At 40.0% G+C, this 23,133-nt stretch overlaps 2 pseudogenes across 1 annotated transcript; one reads left to right on the top strand and one right to left on the bottom strand.

Moving 5' to 3' along the window:
• On the bottom strand, nucleotides 1-18,702 carry LOC129526332 (dehydrodolichyl diphosphate synthase complex subunit NUS1-like; annotated as a pseudogene). The gene is made up of 2 exons (XR_008670996.2): nucleotides 13,258-18,702; nucleotides 1-7,971 (listed from the first exon to the last, which is right to left on the bottom strand). The product of XR_008670996.2 is annotated as a dehydrodolichyl diphosphate synthase complex subunit NUS1-like (transcript).
• On the top strand, nucleotides 18,653-19,548 carry LOC101132743 (brain acid soluble protein 1-like; annotated as a pseudogene).
• The last annotated feature ends 3,585 nt before the right edge of the window (nucleotides 19,549-23,133 follow it).

Genomic DNA, 23,133 nt, shown 5'->3' with positions numbered 1-23,133 from the left:
CAGGGAAGTAGTTGGGCTGAAGGCTTTATTAAGTGTGACATTTCAGTTCCTAAAACATCACTGCTATATGCTCAAAGTTGTAGGTCTATGTATTTTCTTCTCCAACACTTCCCCATTTATGTTTATTTCCACATATACAAACGTGTACATGTGTCCACGCACACACGCACACACTCACTCTCAAGTAAGACACTTCTTTGTGTTTGTTGATAAATTATGAGGATTATGAACTAGGTGTCTACAGGGTTTCATAGGTGCTTTCTAAACATCAGAGTCACTTGAGTCCTTTCCTTCATAAGCCTCAGATCAAATTATGCAACCAATGACCACGACTTTCCCAGACGCTGTTCACAGGCTGCATAATGACGAAGGGCAGAGAAAAAGTCCCCATAACTGATGTTTAGATGGGAAGGCAAAGAGACAATCTCAGTCAATCTGATGTGCCAGAGAAGAAAGCCTCGTGTGCTGTCCACAGGACCGAACTTCAGTACTAAATCAGGATCAGGACAACCATTTGAACTGAATAAACTAACATATCTACATCCACATCTGTGGGTCTCCTTTGCTTCTGGGCTACTCATTGGCCAAAGTCCTGAGCAGCTCTCACAATATCTGCTTTTCCATCTTCCGGCAATAGCACCTTCACTGCCAAATGGCAATTTAAAACTTGATCATCTTTGTCATTACTATTTGCAAACTCTGGTGAGCATTTTGAACAATCTAGGCCCAGAAGTTCTTGCTGCTGTTTTAAAATTTCATCCATCAATCTGGAATTATTTCTTTTGAAAATATCTTGGTGGTCGTAGATGCTAATGTAGGAGATGCCCACGGCCATACACCACACCACGAGGCTCGCGATGTCCGAGAAGCTGGGTTCCTGCCCCACCTCGGTGATCACCAAGGCCCATGTGCACAGGCACCTTCTCCAGGGAAGGGCCGTCCGCGCGCCAGCGCATCTGGTGGTGGGCTGCGGGCAGGCACGACCCCCGGCGCGGGTGCGGGTGGTGATGGCGGTTCCTGCAGACGCCTGAGACTTGCGGAGCGTGAAGCCGAGCGGCGCTAGGACCGCGGCAGAAGCGGCGCGCCGGCACCGTCGCCAGATCCAGTTCCAAGTGCCGAACCGAACGCGGAGCCAGGAGGTGAGCTTGCGGTGCAGACAGAGCAGGGGGGCAGCACCCGCCACACCAGCTCTTACAGCCCCGTCATACTCTTGTGGCCCTCGGGCACCCCCTCTCCCTCCCGCCCACTCCCGTGGCGCTATGGCTTTTTATCCGCCCCTGCGCGGGCGCCGGCATCGCTCCGCGTCCCCCGCCCCCTAAGCCCGAACCCCTTTCCGCTGCCAACACCTCACCTCGCCCCCGCCGCCATCTTCCTCCTCCCTTGGCAGCCCCGCCCTAAAAATAAATAATTTTAAAAAGCATTCATTTTATACTATCTCTTGAACACTGTTCAGCAGGGTAGATTCCATTTTGATGATTATTTTCATCAGCACTTGGAATATACTGTTCCACTGTGTGTGGTCGTGATTGCTGCAGTTGTGAAGTTTGCTCTTAATCTAATCAGTGTCTTTATAGTTATGCCTTTTTTAAAGTGCTTTTAGTGTTTTTTTCTTTGATAATTTACAATTTAATTTTAATGTTTAACAGTGTTATTGAGGGATGACTGACATACACTAAACCGCGCATATTGAAAGTGCAAAATTTGATGTGTGTTTATGCTTGTGAAACCATCACTACAGTTTAAGATAATAAACAGATCGGCCAGGCTCAGTGGCTCACGCCTGTAATCCCAGCACTTTGGGAGGTGAAGGCGGGTGGATCATGAGGTCAGGAGTTGGAAACCAGCCTGGCCAACATGGTGAAACCCCGCCTTTACTAAAAATACAAAATTTAGCTAGGCGTGGTGGCACACGCCTGTAATCCCAGCTACTCAGGAGGCTGAGGCAGGAGAATCCCTTGAACCCGGGAAGCAAAGGTTGCAGTGAGCCGAGATTGCGCCACTGCACTCTAGCCTACGTGACAGAGCGAGACTCCGTCTCAAAAAAAAAAAAAAAAAAGATAATAAACATATCCATCACCTCAGTCTCTCCTTGTGCCCTTTGTAATCCTTCCCTCCACTTCTCCACCCTCAGCCTGTCCCCAGGCAACCACAGACGTACTTTCAGTTATCATAGGTTAGTTTGCATTTTCTATAATTTTATATACCTGGAAGCATAGTGTATGTCCTCATACTTTTGTGAGCTCTGGCTTCTTTGCTTCAGCGAAGTTATTTTAAGATTCATCCATGTTTTTGGCAGTATCAACAACCCATTTCTTTCTATGGCTGAAGAGTCTTCAATTTTATGAGTAAACGCAATTTGTTAATGCATTCAGGAGTTGATGAACATTTGAACTGGTTCCAGCTTTTGGTTATTACAAATAAAGCTGTTATAAACATTTGCATACAAACCTTTATATAGACATATGCTTTTCTCTCTCTAGGAGTGGAATGGCTGGATCATATGGTAGGTGTATTTAGCTATTTAATAAACTGCCAAACTGTTTTCCAAAGTGGTTGTGCCATTTTTACCTTCCCACCAGCAGTGTAGGAGGTTTCTAATTTCTCTACATCCTTGCCATCACCTGGTATATCAGTCTGTTTAATTTTACACCTTCTAGCAGGTGTGTAGTGGTATCAACTTGTAGTTTCAATTTGCATCTCTTTATTGAATAATGATATTAAACATCTTTTCCTGATCTTGTTTGCCATCAATATTTCTGTTGGTGAAGTGTCTGTTCAAATCTTTTGTTCCTCTTTTTATTGCATGTTTGCATTTTATTATTGAGGTTCGAGGGTTTTATATGTTCTGCATAGAAGTCCTTTACAGATATGTGATTTAAAAATACGTCCTCTTGATCTGTGTCTTTTCATTCTCTTAACAGTGTATTTTGAAGAGTGGAAGTTTTTAATTTTGATGAAATGCATATTATCAATTTGTTCTCTTATGAATTATGCTTTTTATGTTGTATCCAAGGTCACAAAGATTTCTGCTCTATTTTCTTCTAAAAATGTTATAGTTTAAGGTCTATGAATTCCTTTGAATTAAAGTTTGTATATGCTGTGAGGTATGAATCAAAGTTCACTTTTTGGGGGATTCAGCATCATTTGTTGAAAAGACAATACTTTCTCCATTGAATTGTCTTTGTACTTTGTCAAGAATCTATTGGCCATATATATGTGAGTCTATTTCTGGAATCTCTATTGTGTTTCATTGATCTATTTGTCTATATGTATGCCAATACCATACTGTTTTAATATAGCTTTATATTTAGCCTTGAAATCAGATAAGTAAGTCCTCCAACTTTGTTCTTCTTTTGCAAAGTTATTTTCACTATTCTAGGTCCTTCATTTTTTCCATATAAAACTTAAAGTTCAATGATTGATTTTCACTTTTAAAAGCCTTCTGGAATTTTGATTGATATTCAATTGATCTATAACTCAACTTGGGAGAATTGACATCTTAACAACTTCAAGTCTTCCTGTCCATGAACATGGTACATGTTCCATTTAGTTAGGTCTTCTTTAATTTCTCTCAGCAATGTTTTGCAGTTTTCAATGTACAAGTCTTCCACATGTTTTATTTGGTTTATGGCTAACAATTTTATATTTGTTAATGGTATTGGAAATAACATTTTTAAAATTTCAATTTCTGATTGTTTTATGTAAAAATACCCTTGATTTGTGTATATTAATCTTGAACTCTGCCACCTTGCTAACTCACTTATTAGTTCTAATAGCTTTTATTTCATGGATTCCATGGGCTGGTCTACACAAATGATAAGGAAAGTGTTACTCTTTCCAATCTAGATGATTTATTTCTTTTTCTTGCCTTATTTCATGAGTTAGAACCTCCAGTACAATGTTTAATAAAAGTGGTGAGAATAGATATCTTTACCTTGTTCTCAATTTTAGGAAGACATAGATTTTTGTGTAGTTGGCCTGCATCCTATGAGAACTCTTCATTTTATCCCTGGTTTTCTGAGGGCTTTTAATCATGACTCAATGTTGGGTTTTACTAAGTGCTTTTTCTATTAAGATGATCATATGCATTTTTCTTTTTAGCCCACTAATATGGTAAAGTTCATTTATTGATTTTTGAATGTTAAATCAACTTTATCTTCCTGCAATAAAGTACACTTTGTCATGATCTAGATGAACTAGATTTGCTAAAATTTTAGTAAGAATATTTTCATCATTGTTCATGAGGGTTATTGGTCTCTGTTGTTGTTTCTTATGATGTCTGTTTGATTTAGTAAGAAAGTAATGCTGTCTTCATCTAATAAAAGAAGGACCTTTTCCTTTTCTATTGTCTGGAAGGATTTGTGTAGAATTGTTATTGTTTCCTTAAATATTGTTAGACTTCACCATGAAAACCACCTGGACCTATAGTTTTCTTTGTCATTAGGATTTTAATTAAAAACTTGATTTTGTCAATAGATACTCATGTTATCTATTTCTTCTTGAGTGAACTTTGATAGTTTATGCCTTCCAAAGAATGTGTTCATTTCATCTAAGTTATCAAATTTATTAGAAAAAAATGGCTCACAGTAGTCCATTGTTTCCTTATAATTACTGTAGAAGATTTGGTGACACCCACCCTTTCATTCCTGGTATTGGTAATTCGTGCCTTTTTACTTTTTTCTTCATCAGCTGACTAGAAGTTTAACAATTTAATTGATTGTTTAAAATGATTAGCATTTACTTTCTTGGATTTTTCTTATAATTTTCCCTTTTTTCTTTCATTGATTTCTGTTCTTTTTATTATTTTCTTTATCTGCTTACATTGTGTTTAATTTGCTCTTCTCTTTCCAGTTTCTGAAGGTGAAAACTCAGGTCACTGATTTGAGACCTTTCTTTTTTGTTATAATATAGGATCTTAGTGCTTAAATTTGCCTCCAAGCATACATTAGCTGCAACTCCCTGATTTTGATATATCGTGTTTTCATTTTCAGCTCAACGAACTTTCCAATTTCTCTTTTGATTTCTTATTTGAATAATATACTTTGGCTCTATGTCTCCACCCAAATCTCACCTTGAATTGCAATCTCCATAATCTCCAGGTGTCAAGGGTGGGACTGGGTGGAGGTAATTTAATTATGGGGGTGGTTTCCCCCATGCTGTTCTTGTGATGATGAGTGAGTCTCATGCATTCTGATGGTCTGATTGTTTTTTTTTTTTTTGCAACAATGCCCTTTGATGTCCCCATGAGGGCCAGGCCCAGGCAGAACCCATCCCATTTTATCCTTAAACTCAGAAGGAAATTTGTCTAAATATTAAAGGATTCATATGGGACTAAAAAATGAACCTTAAACCCTGCCACTGATACACAAGCTGTCTCTCTTAGAGTTCAATGAACACTTCAGGAGAGTATTTCCAACAATATTTAGATAACCACCACCCTAGAGCATTTAGTGGGGAGACATTCTTTTCTCCTTTTTCTGATAACTTGGTCAGAAGTGATTGACTGTGCAAATGGTATTTCTCAGCTAAAATCTCCCTTACGAACCCTTCCTCAAAATCCCCAAGGTCTCCTCTCTTTCTGAAGTAGGTAACAGCTAATTTGAATATTGATTCATCAGTATCCCTGTGTCTACACCAAGTTCAAACTGAAGATCTCCTTGAGGTGCTTGACTCCTTGTGGGCCTAAAAATTGTGCTGAGAATTTGGGGGGAGGGACAATTTCATTAAGTTCAGTTTAATCCATACAAACTTCTAAAAACCAAGCTTGCACAATGTTGTCTAACAACAGAAGCTAAAGAAAGTCTAAAACCAGAAGTCAAAAGCCTAAAAGCAAAAGGACTCATCATGCCTTGTACCAATCCTTATAATACTCTTACCATCCTAATAATAAAACCCCATGTGAGGACGAGCGTGGTGGCTCACGCCTGTAATCCCAGCACTTTGGGAGGCCGAGGCAGGTGGATCACGAGGTCGTGAGATCAAGGCCGTCCTGGCTAACACGATAAAACCCTGTCTCTACTAAAAATGCAAAAATTACCCAGGTGTGATGGCGTGTGCCTGTAGTCCCAGCTACTCAGGAGGCTGAGGCAGGAGAATTCCTTGAACCCAGGAGGCAGAGGTTGCAGTGAGCCGAGATCGCGCCACTGCACTCTAGCCCAGGCAACCGAGTGAGACTCCATCTCAAAAAAAAAAAAAAAACAAAAAACAGTGCGAGAATATACATTTGTTCATGACCTCAGCCTCATAGTTATTCCTCATACACTTGGAAAACCAAATTTATATATAATCTTATTTTTAGTCCTATTTGAGGCTGTATTTTTTTTTTTTTTTGAGACGGAGTTGCTGAGGCTGGAGTGCAGTGGCACAATCTCAGCTCGCTGCAGCCTCTACCTCCTGGGTTCAAGCAATTCTCCTGCCTCAGCCTCCCGAGTAGCTGGGATTACAGGCATGTGCCACCACACCCAGCAAATTTTTTGTATTTTTAGTAGAGACAGGGTCTCAAACTCCTCACCTCAGATGATCCACCTGCCTCAGCCTCCCAAAGTGCTGGGATGAGCCACCATGCCTGGTCTGAAGCTGTATATTTTCTAGCTGTAAATATATGTTCTGTGTTCGTAAGTGTCCCTAGACATGATTTATATTTTAATTGAGAACCAACATTGTACCTGGACTCCTAAGCCTCAGGGATTTACTGAAATACCATTCTATTTTATAATAATCCTTAACCAAGAATTTTAAGGATCTTAAATTTTTCTGTGGTTCTATTCTTATCTGATATATAGATGATCTGCTGTCATATCCTAAAGAACAGGTGAGGCCGGGTGTGGTGGCTCACGCCTGTAATCCCAGCACTTTGGGAGGCAGACGAAGGTGGATCACCTAAGGTCAGGAGTTCGAGACCAGCCTGGCCAACATGGTGAAACCCCATCTCTACTAAAAATACAAAAATTAGCTGGGTGTGGTGGTGGGCACCTGTAATCCCAGCTACTAGGAAGGATGAGGCAGGAGAATCACTTGAACCCAGGAGGCGGAGGTTGCAGTGAGCTGAGATTGCACCATTGCACTCCATCCTGGGCAACAAGAGCAAAACTTCATCTCAAAAAAAAAAAAAAAAAAAAAAGAACAGATGAGTTCCAGGAATGTTTTAAAAAGATAGAATTTTTAAAGGAAAGTAACAAAACCAATGCACTTGGTTTTGTCAAAACCAAGTGCATTACCAAAGATAGATTTTTCTAAAGAAGGCAAATCCCTTTCTCCCAACAAACTATAGCTCTTTTAAGACTTTCCTAGGCTAGTAATTAGGATACATTTAAAAAGATCCTGAGGCTTCCTAACTACTGCAAAAAGTGGGTCCCTACTGTTTCTGAAATCAGGTCAGCCAAGCCTTCACTAATTGACTCCTTTTGTTTGCAAACTAAACATAAAGAGGTATTTTGTAATTTAAAATCAGTCCTTCAATAACCTGTCCAGGACCTCTCTCCCCTTGCCTACCTAAACATGATTCTCTAGCTTTTCACGTATGAGTAGAAGTCCCTGGTGTGATGTGTGAACTTCATGGGAGGCATCTGAGACTCACTGCTTTCGGGCAGCCTTTCTGTTGATTCAGTAGCAAAAGGCTCATACTTTATCTAAGTGTAATAGCAGAATCAGCTGAGCTAGTGCAGGCTTCTGGCCACTTGGTTCTCGGGTTTAGTCTTCCCTATACTTAGTGGTCTCTGCTATGGTTTGAATGTGTCCCCTCCAAAATTAAGGTATTGCCAATGTGATAGTATTAAGAGGTGGTGCTTTTATGAGATGATTAGGCCATAAGATCTGCTTCTTTGTTAATGGGACTAAGTCCCTTTTAAAAGAGGCATTTCCTAGCATTAGTTTCTTCTCTCTTGCCCTTCCACCTTCTTCCATGTGAGGATGCAGCAAGAAAGCTCTCATCATTTGTCAGCATCTTGACCTTGGACTTCCCAGCCTCCAGAACTGTAAGAGATTTAATTTATCTTCTTTATAAATTATCCAGTCTCTGTTATTAAAATAGCTAGATATTCTATTATAGCAGCACAAATGTTCTAAGACAAAAATTGGTACCAGAGAAGTAAGGTGTTGTTATGAAAAATACCTAAAAATGTGGACGTGGATTTGGAACCAGGTAATGGGGAGAGAGGGTGGCACAGTATTGAAGTTAATGCTAGAAAAAACCTAAATTGCCATGAACTGAGCATTAAGGGCAATTTTGGTGAGGGCTCGGAAGACAAAAGCTGTAGGGAAATCCTGAATCTTCTTAGAGATTATTTAAGTGGTCATGACAGTGAAGTTTCTTCTAATGAGGTCTCAGATGGACATGAGCAACAAGGTATTGGAGACTGGAAGAAAGGTCACTCTTGTTATAAAGTGTCAAAGAACTTCGCTGAATTATGTCCATATCCTAGGACTTTATGGAAGGTGGAACTGAAGAGCAATGAACTTACGAATGAAGAAATCTCTAAGCAGTAAGAACTTAGAATGGCTTCTTTTCTTTCTTTTCCTCTCTTTTTTTCTTTTTTCTTTTTTTTTTTTGAGACAAGTCTCACTCTATCACCCAGGCTGGAGTGCAGTGGCGTGATCTTGGCTCACTGCAACCTACACCTCCTAGGTTCAAGCAATTCTCCTGCCTCAGCCTCTCAAGTAGCTGGGATTAAAGGTACACGCCACCACGTCCAGCTAATTTTTGTATTTTTAGTAGAGATGGGGTTTTAGCATGTTGGCCAGGCTGGTCTCGAACTCCTGATCTCAGGTGATCCGCCCACCTCAGCCTCCCAAAGTGCTGGGATTACAGGCATGAGCCACCGTGCCCAGCCTCAGAATGGTTTCTTTTAACTGCTTTTAGTAAAGTGCAAGAAGAGAGAAACTATTTACACAGATGGAATTTATAATTTAAAAATAAGCAGAATATAAAGGTTAGTGATTTATTAAAACTACATGTCTTATCTGTTGCCAGCATCATGTAGGCACAACTAAAAAGTGGGACATGAACAAGAACATAAGCTTCAGAGAGTGTTTGAACAACTACAGATGATCACTACACACTCCGTAGATTTTAAACGTGTTCTTCTCATTGTTCATTTATTTTGGGGATTGAATTGAAGCATTTCCTTTCTGAATACTTTCAGTTCCAATGGCAGCAAAAATATTACTTGATTTTGTGTTCCCAACCTACAAAATTCTAACCCAATTTTCAAGTGACAGAAAAAAACCATTGTACTGGCACTGTCATTAAAAACCTTTACAAAACCTTAACACTTACTCAGAAACTTCACTGCCCATATCAGCTTCACTATTCAAGAAATATTAAAAAAAAAAAAAGAAGATTCAGAAACTAAAATCAGGAAAGCTCTCAGAAACCTTCAAAATTCCATAGCCCGAGGTATTGCCATGGCTTTAATGTCAATGCCATCAATTTCTTTGAGGTTCATAAACTCTTCCCTTATACATTAGTAACAGACTGGCCTACACAAACATCTACAAATGTCACCTCTGATTGTAGACTCTAACATATTGCAAATGGATACAGCGAAATATTGCAAGGAATTCATGCAACACATTCAACCTTATGATCCACAGGCACAGGCAACCTTTTCTCATAATCTTCCTAAAAACTTGCATGATCGTAAACCTGAAGATCTGGTGTTCTGACTTAAAGAAATAAGAGAAAAAGCTCTAGAACACGAATGAAAAAGTTGATATCAAATACTGCTAATAATGGACACAAGAGGGCAACTCCAATATATTGATCCTTAAAGTCTTTCAATTAAAGAGGCATAAATAATCTTAGAATCCCTGGAAAGATGTCCTAATCAGAAACTTCAAAGATAATTATTTGTGGACCCCTCTAGAAACAGTCTTGAAAGAAACAGAATCCAGCGAAGATTTTTGGATCAAGTTGACAACTGTGTTTAGTAGACAGTCTATGCTTATCTATGGAACAAGATGTAGATGACCAAACCTTCAGATTCTCATGCTTTAATCTGAATGCTTTTGTTCTTTACCTTTTAGGTATTTTCTTCTGCTGTTGGGTGTGTGTGTGTGTGTGTGTGTGTGTGTGTATGCACATATCAGCTTTACTGAGATATAATTTACATTCTGTACACTTCAGTAATTTAAAGTGTATATAATACAATGTTTTTAGTCCATTCACAGAGTTGTATGACTATCCCCACAATTAATTTTAGAACATTTTCATCATTCCCCAAAGAAGCCCTGTACCCATTTACAGTCACTCCCCTGTTATCTCATCATCTCTAGCCATAAGTAACCAGTAATCTACTTTATGTCTCTATAGATATTCCTGTTCTGGACATTTCATATGAGTGAAATCATACAATATTGAACTTTTATTATTTGGTTTCTTTCACTTGGCATCATATTTTTAAGGTTCATCCATATTGTAGCATGTATTAGTACTTCATTTTTTTACCCGAATACTACATTTTATGAATATCCCACGTTTTATTTGCCTGTTTATCAGTTAATCAACATTTAGATTGTTTGCACTTTTTGGATGTTATTAAAATAGTCTACAATGAAAACTTGTGTACAAGTTTTTATGTGGACATACGTTTTTATTTCTCTTGGGTAGACACCTAGAAGTAAAACTAATGGACCATATAGTATCCCTTTGTTTTTTTATTATAGCCATACCAGCAGTTGTGAAGTGATATATCATTGTAATTTTGATTCAGATTTAATTGACAGCTAATAATGTTGAGCATCTGTTATTATACTTATTTGTCATTTGTATACCTTCTTCAAAGAAATGTCTATTCAGATCATTTTTTGTAGATGTTCTTTATCATGTTGAGAAAGTTCTCTTCTATTCCTAGTTTGTTGAGTTGTTTTTTCCCCTATCCTTAAGGGGTGCTGGACTTTGTCAATTCATTTTTCTACATCTATTCAAATGGTCACATGGTTTTGTCCTTTATTCTGTTAATCTGATGTATTATATTAATTGGTTTTCACATGCCAAACCAATCTTGCATTCTTGGAACAAATTCCACTTGGAATGGAATATAACCTTTTTATTTGTTGCTGGATTTGGTCTACAAGTACTTTTTGAGGATTTTTGCACATATATTCCTAAAATATATTGTTCTGTAGTTTTCTTTTTTGTGCTATCTTTGTTTGGTTTTAGTATCAGGATAATACTAGCCTCACAGAAAGAGTTGGGAAGTGTCTGCTCCTCCTCTCTACCTTTTGAGAAGAATTGGTACTAATTCTTCTTTAAATTTTTGGTTTTATTAAGCATTAAAGCCACCCAGGGCTGAGCTTTTTTGTGTGTGGAAAATTTGAAAATTACTAATTTAACCTATTTATTTATTACAGGTCTATTCAGATATTCTATTTTTTTCTTGAGTAATCTTTAGTAGTTTATGTCTTTCTAGGAATTTGTCAATGTTTTCTATGTTGTCTAACTTATTGGCATACAGTTTTTTGTAGTATTCCCTCAGTATTCTTTTTATTTCCATAAGGTCTGTAGTAATGTTCCCCCTTTCACTCCTGATTTTAATAATTTGAGCCTTCTCTCTTTTTTTCTTGCTCATCCTTGTGAAAAGTTTGTTAATTTTGTTGATGTTTTCAAGGTACCAACTTTTAGATTTGTTTATTCTACCTATTGTTTTTGTATTCTCTCCTTTATTTTTCACTTAACATTTTATTAGTTCTTTCCTTCTGCTCACTTTAGGTTTAGTTGCTCTTCTTTTTCCAGAATTGTATGTAGAAGATTGGGTTTATTTATATGAGCCCTTAGTTCTTTTTTAGATACAAACATTTAAATAATAAATTTCCCTTTATGCACCATTTCACTTCATTCAATACATTTTCGTGTGTTGGGCCCTCATTCTACATAATCTTAAAGTATTTTCTAATTGACTTTGTAGTTTCTTCCTTGTCCCATTATTTATTTAAGAGTGTGCTGTTTACTTCTGTTATTTATAGGTTCTGGATTATTAGCAAATAATTGTTACCACTAAAGTACCTATTTTTTGCACTGCTAGTCATTCCTTGGAATGATATTAATAAATACCTACAATTTACTTATAATTTGGCAACAAAAATGCTATAAACTGACTGTTAGATTTGTATACAATTTCCTTTGGATTCTACCCAGTTTACTTTTGGTACTCTTGCAATGAAACCAAATGGTATCATAGACACAACCTCTGTAGCACATTTTAGGTGGCAAACACTGTCACAGAATTTTAACTACCAGATTTGTTTTAGGCCATACTGTTTGCTCTTAGTTTTATCAAGAGAATTTTTAAGGCTTGCTGCGACACTGCTATGTGTCCTTTTCAAAATCTGTTCTTTTCACTACTTACTTAGAATAAGATCTCTCTAAAATTTTAAATTAATAGCACAGAGAGAGAGAGGCTGGGAAAGCAGCCTTTTTATGTAAATGAAACCTCTTAGGTAGTAAAAAAAACCCAAAAAGCTGAGAAAGTGATCACACAGTTTAAATACAGTCAAGATCTCTGAGCATAAGAAGAGGTCAGAGCCAGCTGATAGTAAACCTTGATCTTCAGCTACCAAATCTCAAAATGAAACTCCAAATGAGTTTGTTATTGGAGATGGGGACCAAGCTGAAGATTGCTCTTCATTATAGAAGCAGTAAACTCTAAGAAAAGGAGCTCTTCAGCAGAGTAAACCTCAGATCTCAACCACAAACTTTTGTGAGATCAGCAGTCTCTGGAGGAAGAAGCCTCCAGACCTCAGCCAATTGTCCAATTGGTCAAAGTGATAAAGAGCTTCAGCTAGCACCAGGGCCCTGATAGGAGAGTTGCTGCAGGTCAGGGCCAAACTCCAGTCAAATAATTCCCTTGTTGCCAAAATGTAAACCAGTAAGTGACTGAGGCAGATCTCAATTGACTAGAGGTTTATTTTGCCAAGGTTGAGGACACACTTAGGAAACAGACGCAAGTTACTGTATGATCTGTGATCCATGCATTTTCCAAGTGTGGTTTTGGGAACTTCAATATTTAAATAGGAAAGAGCAAGCGGGGAGGTGGGGGTGGGGTGAAGAAAAAGAGGCAGGATAGGCAATGAGGCAAGTGGTTACATTCTTGTGACGTTTGATTAGCATTCAGTGAGTCTATGTTTTAAATGTGCAAAGAAGGTAGTAGAAAAAAAGTCACTTAAGCACTATTCTCATGCTCAGTACATCTGCATTTTACATAAAATAAAGCATGTGAAATTGCAGCTATCTGGCAACAGAAAGCTCCCCTTCTTACTCACCACGGGGATTGCTTTAAGAGTACTTGGGTGTCCTCCAGCTAGTTTTCCATTCCAACCGTCGCTCTGGCAACCCTTTGACCTGGATTCGAGCCTCCACGAATGGACGCCACTTGCCGAGACCAGCTCGCTCGGGGAGACTCTAACCCAGTGGCGCTAGAGGAATTAAGGACACACACACAGAAATACAGAGGTGTGAAGTGGGAAATCAGGGGTCTCACAGCCTTCAGAGCTGAGAGCGCCGAACAGAGATTTACCCACATATTTATTAACAGCAAACCAGTCATTAGCATTGTTTCTATAGATATTAAATTAACTAAAAGTATCCTTTAAGGGAAAAGAAAGGATGTGCCAAATTAATTGCAGCAGGAACACGCCCTTAAGACACAGATCGCTCAGCTTTTGTTTGTGGCTTAAAAATGCCTTTAAGCAGTTTTCCGCCCTGGGTGGGCCAGGTGTTCCTTGCCCTCATTCCCGTAAACCCACAACCTTCCAGCATGGGTGTTATGGCCATTATGGACATGTTACATTGCTGCAGAGATTTTATTTATGGCCAGTTTTGGGGCCAGTTTATGGCCAGACTTTGGGGGGCTTGCTCCCAACAGTTTTAAATGTGCAAAGAAGGTAGTATAAGAAAAAGTCACTTAAGCACTATTCTCATGCTCAGTAAACCTGCACGTTACATAAAATAAAGTAAGCATGTGAAATGGCAGCTATCTGTTTGGGAACAAAAGGAAGATAGTTTTTTGCATGACTCAATTCCCAAGCTTAACTTTCCCTTTGGCATAATGAATTTGGGGTCCCAAGGTGTTATTTTTCTTTCACAGGAGCAGGTGTTTTAAATTTTGCTCATAAGAGTATACTTTACTCAGGCTGGCCATGGTAGCTCAAACTTGTAATCCCAGCACTTTGGGAGGCCAAGCTGGGCGGATCACTTGAGGTCAGGTTTTCGAGACCAGCCTGGCCAACATGGTGAAACCAGATCTTTACTAAAAATACAAAAATTAGCTGGGCGTGGTGGCAGGTGCCTGTAACCCCAGCTACTCAGGAGGCTGAGGTGAGAGGATCACTTGAACCTGGGTGGCAGAGGTTGCATTGAGCTGAGATTGTGCCATTGCATTCCAGCCTAGGTGACAGCGCGAGACTCTGCCTCAATTAAAATATACATATATATATATATATATATATACTTTACTCAAATGTTAAAAGCTGTAAATAGCTTAAAAGATAAAAAAGGTTTCTTGACTCTGAAAAACAAAATCAGCAAATGTTTTAAACAAAGAGTCATAAAAGATTATTTCAGTTGTCTGTTAGTTCAGTCCATGCAGTTAACTTCTGGTCAGTATTGGATCAGGAATCCTCATGAATACATCAGCTCTCCATGAGAGTCCTGGAAGATTTTCTCTCCATTTCAATTACACGGTCTCTAAATGTGAATTCCACAAAGTTCTATAGCTGATTATAAACCACACTATGAAAGGATCAAAGTAATCAACAATTGTAGATGACAAAAGTTGTAGAGCAGCCATAGTTAGAGACACAACTGACAAGGAAATTTGGTTACTTTTGTGGCATACAACAATTTTACACATAATAATTGTAATTACTACTGACAACATATATTGAGACATATCAGAATCACAGGAATATTCTACGATTTTAGGACACACACTAATAACACATTTATATAAATATAACCCAAAGTAGGTTAAACACCATTTCATATTTAACAATGCTTCCTGTATAATTTTTTTTTGTAGAAAATAAGCCAAATATGTCTGTTTTGGACTTCAGGGGACCTAATATCAAAACATTAGTGAGGTCAAAAGGACTGAATTTAGTATTTGATTTTAGAAAGTTTGTCAAATATGAAAAGTTTAAAACACAGGATATCACAAAATAGGATCACAGGTCATTGTAAAATAAATAAGTCATTCATGTAGCCAAAATGATAACTCAAAGATGTAAAAATAAATGGCCAAACCCTTTATACTTTGAGACAGGAGACTTAATTTCCCAAACAGTAAGCTCTAATAAAGATAGCATTAGGTCAAGACCAATTAAATGTCTCTCAAATGTTATAAATAAATCTACTAAATTTTAAACATCTTGACTAAAAGATATAATTCAATAAGCCTTTTTATAACCTTTTATATTTTTAAAAAAAGTGGATTAATGCTCCACAAAAGCCATATTAATCTGACACAGGGGCCCAGTTGCTGGTCTTGCATCAGTGTACCTTTGATACTAATGTTTAATTTATAGAGAAACCCTGAACTAATTTTCTTTCTCAAAATTGGCCCTTACAATCTCATGTGCTCACCTCTTCTGCAGTAGTCCCTAGGATTGGGGAGTTGAAGAGTTTTAATTTCTGTCCCTGTGTCTTATTATAAACACACTTTGTTTTGACTGTCATCTTCTCCTGGGTCTGAAGATGAGGCTTTAACTGCTGTCAATGTTTAAAAGTTAGCAGGGTTTGGTGTCTTTTTCAGACCCAGGAATCAACGGAGTCAAAGCCCTGTAACTTAACAGCACAAGGATTTCAAAAGCAACACAAAGTTAAACAGATGTAATAATGAGAGGTGACAGCGTGCTGGCAGCCCTCACAGCCCTCGCTCACTCTTGGCATCTCCTCGGCCTTGACGCCCACTCTGGCCACGCTTGAGGAGCCCTTCAGCCCGCCACTGCACTGTGGGAGCCCCTTTCTGGGCTGGCCAAGGCCAGAGCCGGCTCCCTCAGCTTGCGGGGAAGTGTGGAGGGAGAGGTGTGGGCGGGAATCGGGGCTGTGCGCAGCACTTGCGGGCCAGCGCGAGTTCCGGGTGGGCGTGGGCGCTGGCCCGCACTCGGAGCAGCAAGCTGGCCCAGCTGGCCGGGGCAGCGAGGGGCTTAGCACCTGGACCAGCAGCTGCTGTGCTCGACTTCTCCGCGGGCCTTAGCTGCCTCCCTGTGGGGCAGGGCTGGGGACTCGCAGCCCACCATGCCTGAGCTTGCCCCTGCCCCCGCCGTGGGCTCCTGCGCAGCCCCAGCCTTCCTGAGGAGCCCCGCCCGCTGCTCCAGGGCGCCCAGTCCTATTGACCACCCAAGGGCTGAGGAGTGCAGGCGCATGGCGCGGAACTGGCAGGCAGCTCCACCTGTGGCCCTGGTGCGGGATCCACTGGGTGAAGCCAGCTGGGCTCATGAGTCTGGTGGAGACTTGGAGAACCTTTATGTCTAGCTAAGGGATTGTAAATACACCAATTGGCAGTCTGTATCTAGCTCAAGGTTTGTAAACACACCAATCAGCACCCTGTGTCTAGCTCAGGGTTTGTGAATGCACCAGTCGACACTCTGTATCTAACTACTGTGGTGGGGACTTAGAGAACCTTTGTGTCCACACTCTGTATCTAGCTAATCTAGTGGGTAGGTGGAGAACTTTTGTGTCTAGCTCAGGGATTGTAAACGCACCAATCAGCACCCTATCAAAACGGACCAATCAGCTCTCTGTAAAACAGACCAATCGGCTCTCTCTAAAATGGACCAGTCAGTAGGATGTGGGTGGGGCCAGATAAGAGAATAAAAGCAGGCTGCCTGAGCCAGTAGCGGGACCACGTTTGAGTCCCCTTCCACCCTGTGGTGGGTTTGTTCTTTCGCTGTTTGCAATAAAGTTTGCTGCTGCTCACTTTTTGGGTCCACACTGCCCTTATGAGCTGTAACACTCACCACGAAGGTCTGCAGCTTCACTTCTGAAGCCAGTGAGACCATGAAGGCACTGGCAGAAACAAACGACTGCAGACGCACCACCTTAAGAGCTGTAACACTCACCGCGAAGGTCTGCAGCTTCACTCCTGATCCAGCAAGACCACAAACCCACCAGGAGGAAGAAACTCTCAACACATCCGAATGTCAGAAGGAACAAACTCCGGACATGCCGCCCTTAAGAACTGTAACACTCACCGCGAGGGGCCGCGGCCTCATTCTTGAAGTCAGTGAGACCAAGAACCCACCAATTCCTGACACAGTAACTTTAACTTTAAAAAAAAATGTAACTCAGTTTTTGTAAGCAAATCAAAACTTAATAACAATTACGTAGGACTTATTTCAATAAGCCATAAATCTTTTTTGTTAGTCTAGTTACCAAAAGTCAAACAAAGAAAAAAAAAACACCCGCTGTAGTGTGACTGCTTTTCCGTATAGGGAGTCTATTTAGAGAACCTGAAAATTAAAACTAATGAAAATGTATTTTGAACTAGTTAGCCACAGGAGGAGTGTTTCCTGGGTTACAGGAAACATTAAGTGAACATTTTTGGTTTGATAGAACAATTTAAAGCCAAAGCACAGAATGTTATACTGGGAGAAAATATTTCCTTTATAACTTTAAGATAGAATGTTTTAGTATCAGGCCACAATAGCAGTTAAAACCTGAAGGAAAAATTTACAGGAGCTGACATAGTTGAGAGAGAGAGAGAGATATCATCGCTGTCCTTCTCAAAGGTGAGATAGCTAAAAACAGCAAGATGCAATATAAATTGAACTTGTGGTGTAAAAAAAATGAAAATCTCTTGTAATTTTATTAAAATAATATGTTAAGAAAATTTTGTTCTAACCAATTCCTTAGTGTATTAGTATATTTTTAATATCATAGATCAATCTCTAGAAAGTCTATTATAAATAATTTCCTTGTAATTGTAGACAACTTGATCACATAAAATTTTTTTCACATAAATCGTCTTTTTATAATCGTTTATTATGACATACACAAACCACTTATGACATGTCTGGACTTCCTGTTTTATTCTAAACATCCTTGTTTGCTAAATAACCAGTGATTTTATTTTAGGACAAAAATTTACCATACAAGATTCTTTGTCATATAAAATAATTTTCTTTTTAACCTTCTTTACCAGAATATCTCTTTATATTTGTATCTGTCTTTACATCTCTCCTATTTATTGGTTCCTTTTATCCTGTTTCATGAATAACCTTTAAATTACACAAAAATAATTTTCTTTTAAATAAGAACACTTTTTTTTTTTTTGAAATGGAGTCTCGCTCTGTTGCTCAGGCTGGAGTGCAGTGGTGCAATCTCGGCTCACTGCAAGCTCAGCCTCCCAGGTTCACGCCATTCTCCTGCCTCAGCCTCCCGAGTAGCTGGGACTACTGGCGCCTGCCACCACCCCGGCAAATTTTTTGTATTTTTAGTAGGGACGAGGTTTCACCATGTTAGCCAGGATGGTCTTGTTCTCCTGACCTCGTGATCCGCCCACCTTGGCCTCCCAAAGTGCTGAGATTACAGGCATGAGCCACCACGCCCCGCCATAAGAACACATTTTTTAAGAAAAATGTTTTCCGGTGGCAGTAGTGGCAGCTGCGACAAAGGTGGAGCTAGCACTACAACTGGCTCCTTGCTCTGGCCTCTGCCGTGGAGCCAGGAGAGAGCCTCCGCCAGCGGCCAGGCATGAGCTAGACACCGCCAGTGACCCTGGCCTCTTGGGGGCACCGCGCTCACCCAGGAGCTGCACAGGCACCCAGAGCCAAACTCCAAGATGACAGGCAAACTCAGCAAGAAGAAGGGCTACAATGTGAACGACGAGAAAGCCAAGGACAAAGACAAGAAGGATGAGGGCGTGGCAAGGGAAGAGGAGGGTCCCCGAAGGAGAGCGAGCCCCAGGCAGCTGCAGAGCCCGCCGAGGCCACGGAGGGCAAGAAGTCTGACCAGGACGCGGAGGGCAAGGCCGAGGAGACGGAGGGCAAGAAGGATGCTGCGGCTGCCAAGGAGGAGGCTCCGAAGGAAGAGCCGGAGAAGACAGAGAGCGCTGCAGAGGCCAAGGCTGACCCCCCCGAGAAAGAGCAGGCAGCCCCCGTCCCTGCTGCTGGCGGCGAGGCCCCCAAAGCTGCCGAAGTCACCACGGCCCGGGCCAAGAGCGCGGACCCTGCCACTGGGGAGGAGCCCAGCAAGGAGGAAGGGAAACCTGAAACGACTAAGGCGCCTGCAGCTGCTGCCACCCAGGAGACCATAAGTGACGGGCTCCAGCTTGAGACGCAAACCGCAGCAGCTCGGAGGCTGCCCCTTATTCCAAGGAGACCCCCGCAGCCAGGAAGCCCCTAGTTCCACACCCAAGGCCCGGGCCCCCACAGCCTCCACAGAAGAGCCCAAGCCGGCGGAGGCCCTGGCAGCTAATTCCGATCAAACTGTAGCCATGAAAGAGTGACAAGGACAGCCTATGGGAAAAATAATACCACTTAAAACAATCACCCCTCTCTCAATCTCTTCTCTCTCTCTCCTCTCCTTTCTCTCTCTCCTCTCTTCTCTCTCTGCCTCTCCTCTCCTCTCTCTCTCCCTCCTATACTAACTTGTTTCAAATTGGAAGTAATGATATGTATGCCCAAGGAAAAATAAAGGATGTTGTCCCATCAAGGGAGGGAGGGAGTGGGAGGATGCAAATAGTATTTTTGTGGGGAAATATCTAATATAGCTTCAGTCAACTTTACCAAGAAGTCCTGGATTAACTCAGGATTTAGCTGTTTTCATTAAATCAACAATATCAAATGCCCTATTTATCAACAGATTACACCAACAAATATAATACTCTTGTGGGCTGCATTTCTAGCTTTATAAACCTCATGCCAAATTTTGACAACTTATAATATCTAGTAGAGGTAAATGTTAAACCGCCTGACCAATGACTCTAAACAACAATGTATATTGACAATTCTGAAGATATTCCTAATTTTATTTTACCAATAACTTTAAAACCAGCTCATTTATTAAGAATTTACTTAAGTTACATAAACTTGAAAAAGCATTTGGGCTTAAGGTTTCTATTTCTCTAATAAAGTATTTGATTTAAGCCCCTTTTTTCCATTTAAGGCCAAATAATTAGAGCTGTTTTATATATCTTTGATAATGAAACATACATGACACATAAATACATACATGTATTAGACACACAGGTAGAAATAGATCTTAGATTCGTAAGACCTCCTCTTTTTTTCCCTCTTATTTTAGACTTCCAATTTTTTTTTTTTTAGATGCAGTCTCACTCTGTGGCCCAGGCTGGAGTGCAGTGGCGTGATGTTGACTCACTGCAACCTCCATCTCCTGAGTTCAAGCAATTCTCCTGTCTCAGCCTCCTAAATAGTTGGAATTACAGGCAAGCACCACCACACTCAGGTAATTTTTGTATTTTTAGTAGAGACAGGGTTTTGCCATGTTGGCCAGGGTGGTCTTGAATTCCTGGCCTTAAGTGATCCGCCAGCCTTGGCCTCCAAAAGAGCTGGGATTACAGGCATGAGCCACCTTGCCTGGCTCCAATTTCTTGATAATTTGTTCCATTACCCTAGGCAATTGTCAGGTAGATAGCCCTAAATTTGTATACCAAAGGAACAACTCTCAGGTGAAAATCAGCAAAATTTACTTCTCAAAGGAAAGAGAGAGAGAGAATCTGTTGTGTTAACAGGGTGATTAAAAAATGGATACCAAGTCAAACATAAAATTACAGAAATCTACCACAGGATTGTATAAAGAGACCAATCAGCACTTAGATAGTTTTAAACGTAGTCTCTGTTTCAACTGGATCTCTGAGCTCTGAGTACAGCCCACATTCAATCCTGGGTCTCCAAAAAGGAGAGAGAAATCATGGGACTAGGCCACATAATGCTTTTATGGTGTTACTTTGTTACAAAGATGTTGCTCTGAGTGTCTAAGCACCCTTTCTTATTCTAAACTCCCAAGAGTAGCCCCTGTAATAATAACTATTTCAGTTAAAAAAAATCAGAAAACAAAATATAGAAGCAAGGAGTTTAAGATCTGAGAGGAACTTGTTTATACTCTTGGGGTTCCATAAGGAAAAACAGAGGTTTTGCCCCAAAAAGGAGTCTGGCATCTTCTCTGTTTTCTTTAAGGAATCCCAGCTCCAATTTCTTGATAATTTGTCTCATTACCATAGTTAAAATTATTTCCAGTGCCTCATGCAGCAGAGGGTGGGAAGAGAGGAGAGACAGGCAAAAGTAAATAGAAAAAGCAGAATTCAGTTGACTGAGAAGAAAAAAACTTTTTTTCAAAAACACGATCCTAGAAGACAAAAAAACATACAGTCTTTTTACATACACACACACACACACACACACACACACACACACACACGGATTGCGGATACTATCTTTTAATTACGTTGCCTTTTAACTGTTGAGGTCTTAAAAAATCCTTTTAAATATTATTACCATATTTTACCTGGGAAAAGCTGCTGATATTTCAAAGGTAAAACAAATCTCAAACCAGAAAGGACTTGATTCATAACCAGCCAACCCAGGCTGTCACGGTAAAAAAAAAAGGGCAGAATCTTTGCTGCTGAACTACTGCATAGGGTGACTACCATTGCTCCTTTAGTTTAGTTTGGCTAGCAGAAGGTGGTCTTGCCATGTAAATAAAGCCCCTCAGGTAATCAAAATGTTTCTTTTTTTACTTTTGCTGGTGTTTTTTTCTTTTCTTTTTTTTTTCAGCTACAGGAATTTAGCCAATTCAGAGGAATTCTTCCCCATAATTATGGAACTTTCTTACAGATTTTACCAAGTCAGGTAGAGCTGGTCAACCCAATAAGAAAAAGACTGAAATAACAACAATAACTTCAACAAATAAAAAAAAACAGTTAAGCTAAATAAACAGATGATTGCAGAATTTATGTGATTACTGGGTACTCTAATGGTAAGGAGAAATTAAGACCAGCTAGTTGTTAATCTTAACTTTTAGTCATTAAGGAGAATTTCCAAGACAAAACTGCAATCCAGCTGCTTACCTAGGAATACGGCTTAGGCTGAAAACTTCTATCGTCTTAGAAATGGGAATAAACCTCACACTCACCGTCCCTGTTGGAAGCAAGCTGAAACTCAAAAAAAAAAAGTTGCCTGTTGTCCATCATCATGGTGAAGCGGCGTCGTTGTCTGGGGTAAGTACCTGGGGTTCATTGTCTCGCACCAAGATTAAGGACAGAGTTCCCTCCATTGTTCATTGATTTGTAAACCAAAATGTATCTGTGACAGGTATCAATCAATTGAGAAGAGTTTTTTATTTTTATTTATTTATTTATTTTTTGCCAAGGTTCAGGACAGATCCAGGTGTCTTTCTCCAAAGATGATTATGATGGCGTTAATATTTAAAGGGGAAAGTGGCCTAGAGGGGAACAAGGGAGGGTATGATCATATTACTGTATCCACATGTTGCAGGAGAAATGGAGCAGGTACAGGAATAGTCAATTATGTGTTCTTCTCATGCTCAGTAAATCAGAACTTTACATAAGTTCAGGTAAACATAGAGTAGCTACCTGGGGAGATATTTCACCTTTTTATCTGTAGCGCTCTGCTTAAGAACAAAGGAAAAAACAGCTTCTTGCATGATTCAGCTTTCAGCTTAATTTTTTTCCTTTAGGCATAGTGAATTGGGGTCCCAGGTTTTTATTTTTCTTTCACAAATTAAAACTGATATTTAGACTATTTCTCGGTCCACTAAATTTCTCTCATCCTAAACTCCTGCTAACCACCTGTTCTCTGTTCATTTCCCTATTTATTTATATCAGCACTTCCTTCTTCTTGCCAACTTCAGTGCCACATAAGGGAAAAACAACAGAAATCTAACACCCTGGGATACCTTCAGAGAAAACAGAAAAGACACTGCAGACTTCTTTTTGGGAGAAACTCCTGTGTTTTTTGTTTGTTTGGTTGGTTGGTTGGTTGGATTTTTTTTGTGTTTTTTTGTGTGTTTTTTTCCATCAGGGAGTCCTAAGAACTGTAAATGAACATGTTAGCACTAGAGAACATATCCTAGTCATGTGGCACCAAAGTATGTTACTGGTGGCAAATGCATACACGTCTGCAGCAACCTCAATTCCTGTCTGCTCAGAAGAAAGA

This window comes from Gorilla gorilla, chromosome 14 (genome assembly GCF_029281585.2).
Source record: "Gorilla gorilla gorilla isolate KB3781 chromosome 14, NHGRI_mGorGor1-v2.1_pri, whole genome shotgun sequence".
Classification (NCBI taxonomy): domain Eukaryota; kingdom Metazoa; phylum Chordata; class Mammalia; order Primates; family Hominidae; genus Gorilla; species Gorilla gorilla.
This window is presented reverse-complemented; position numbering and strand designations above follow the sequence as displayed.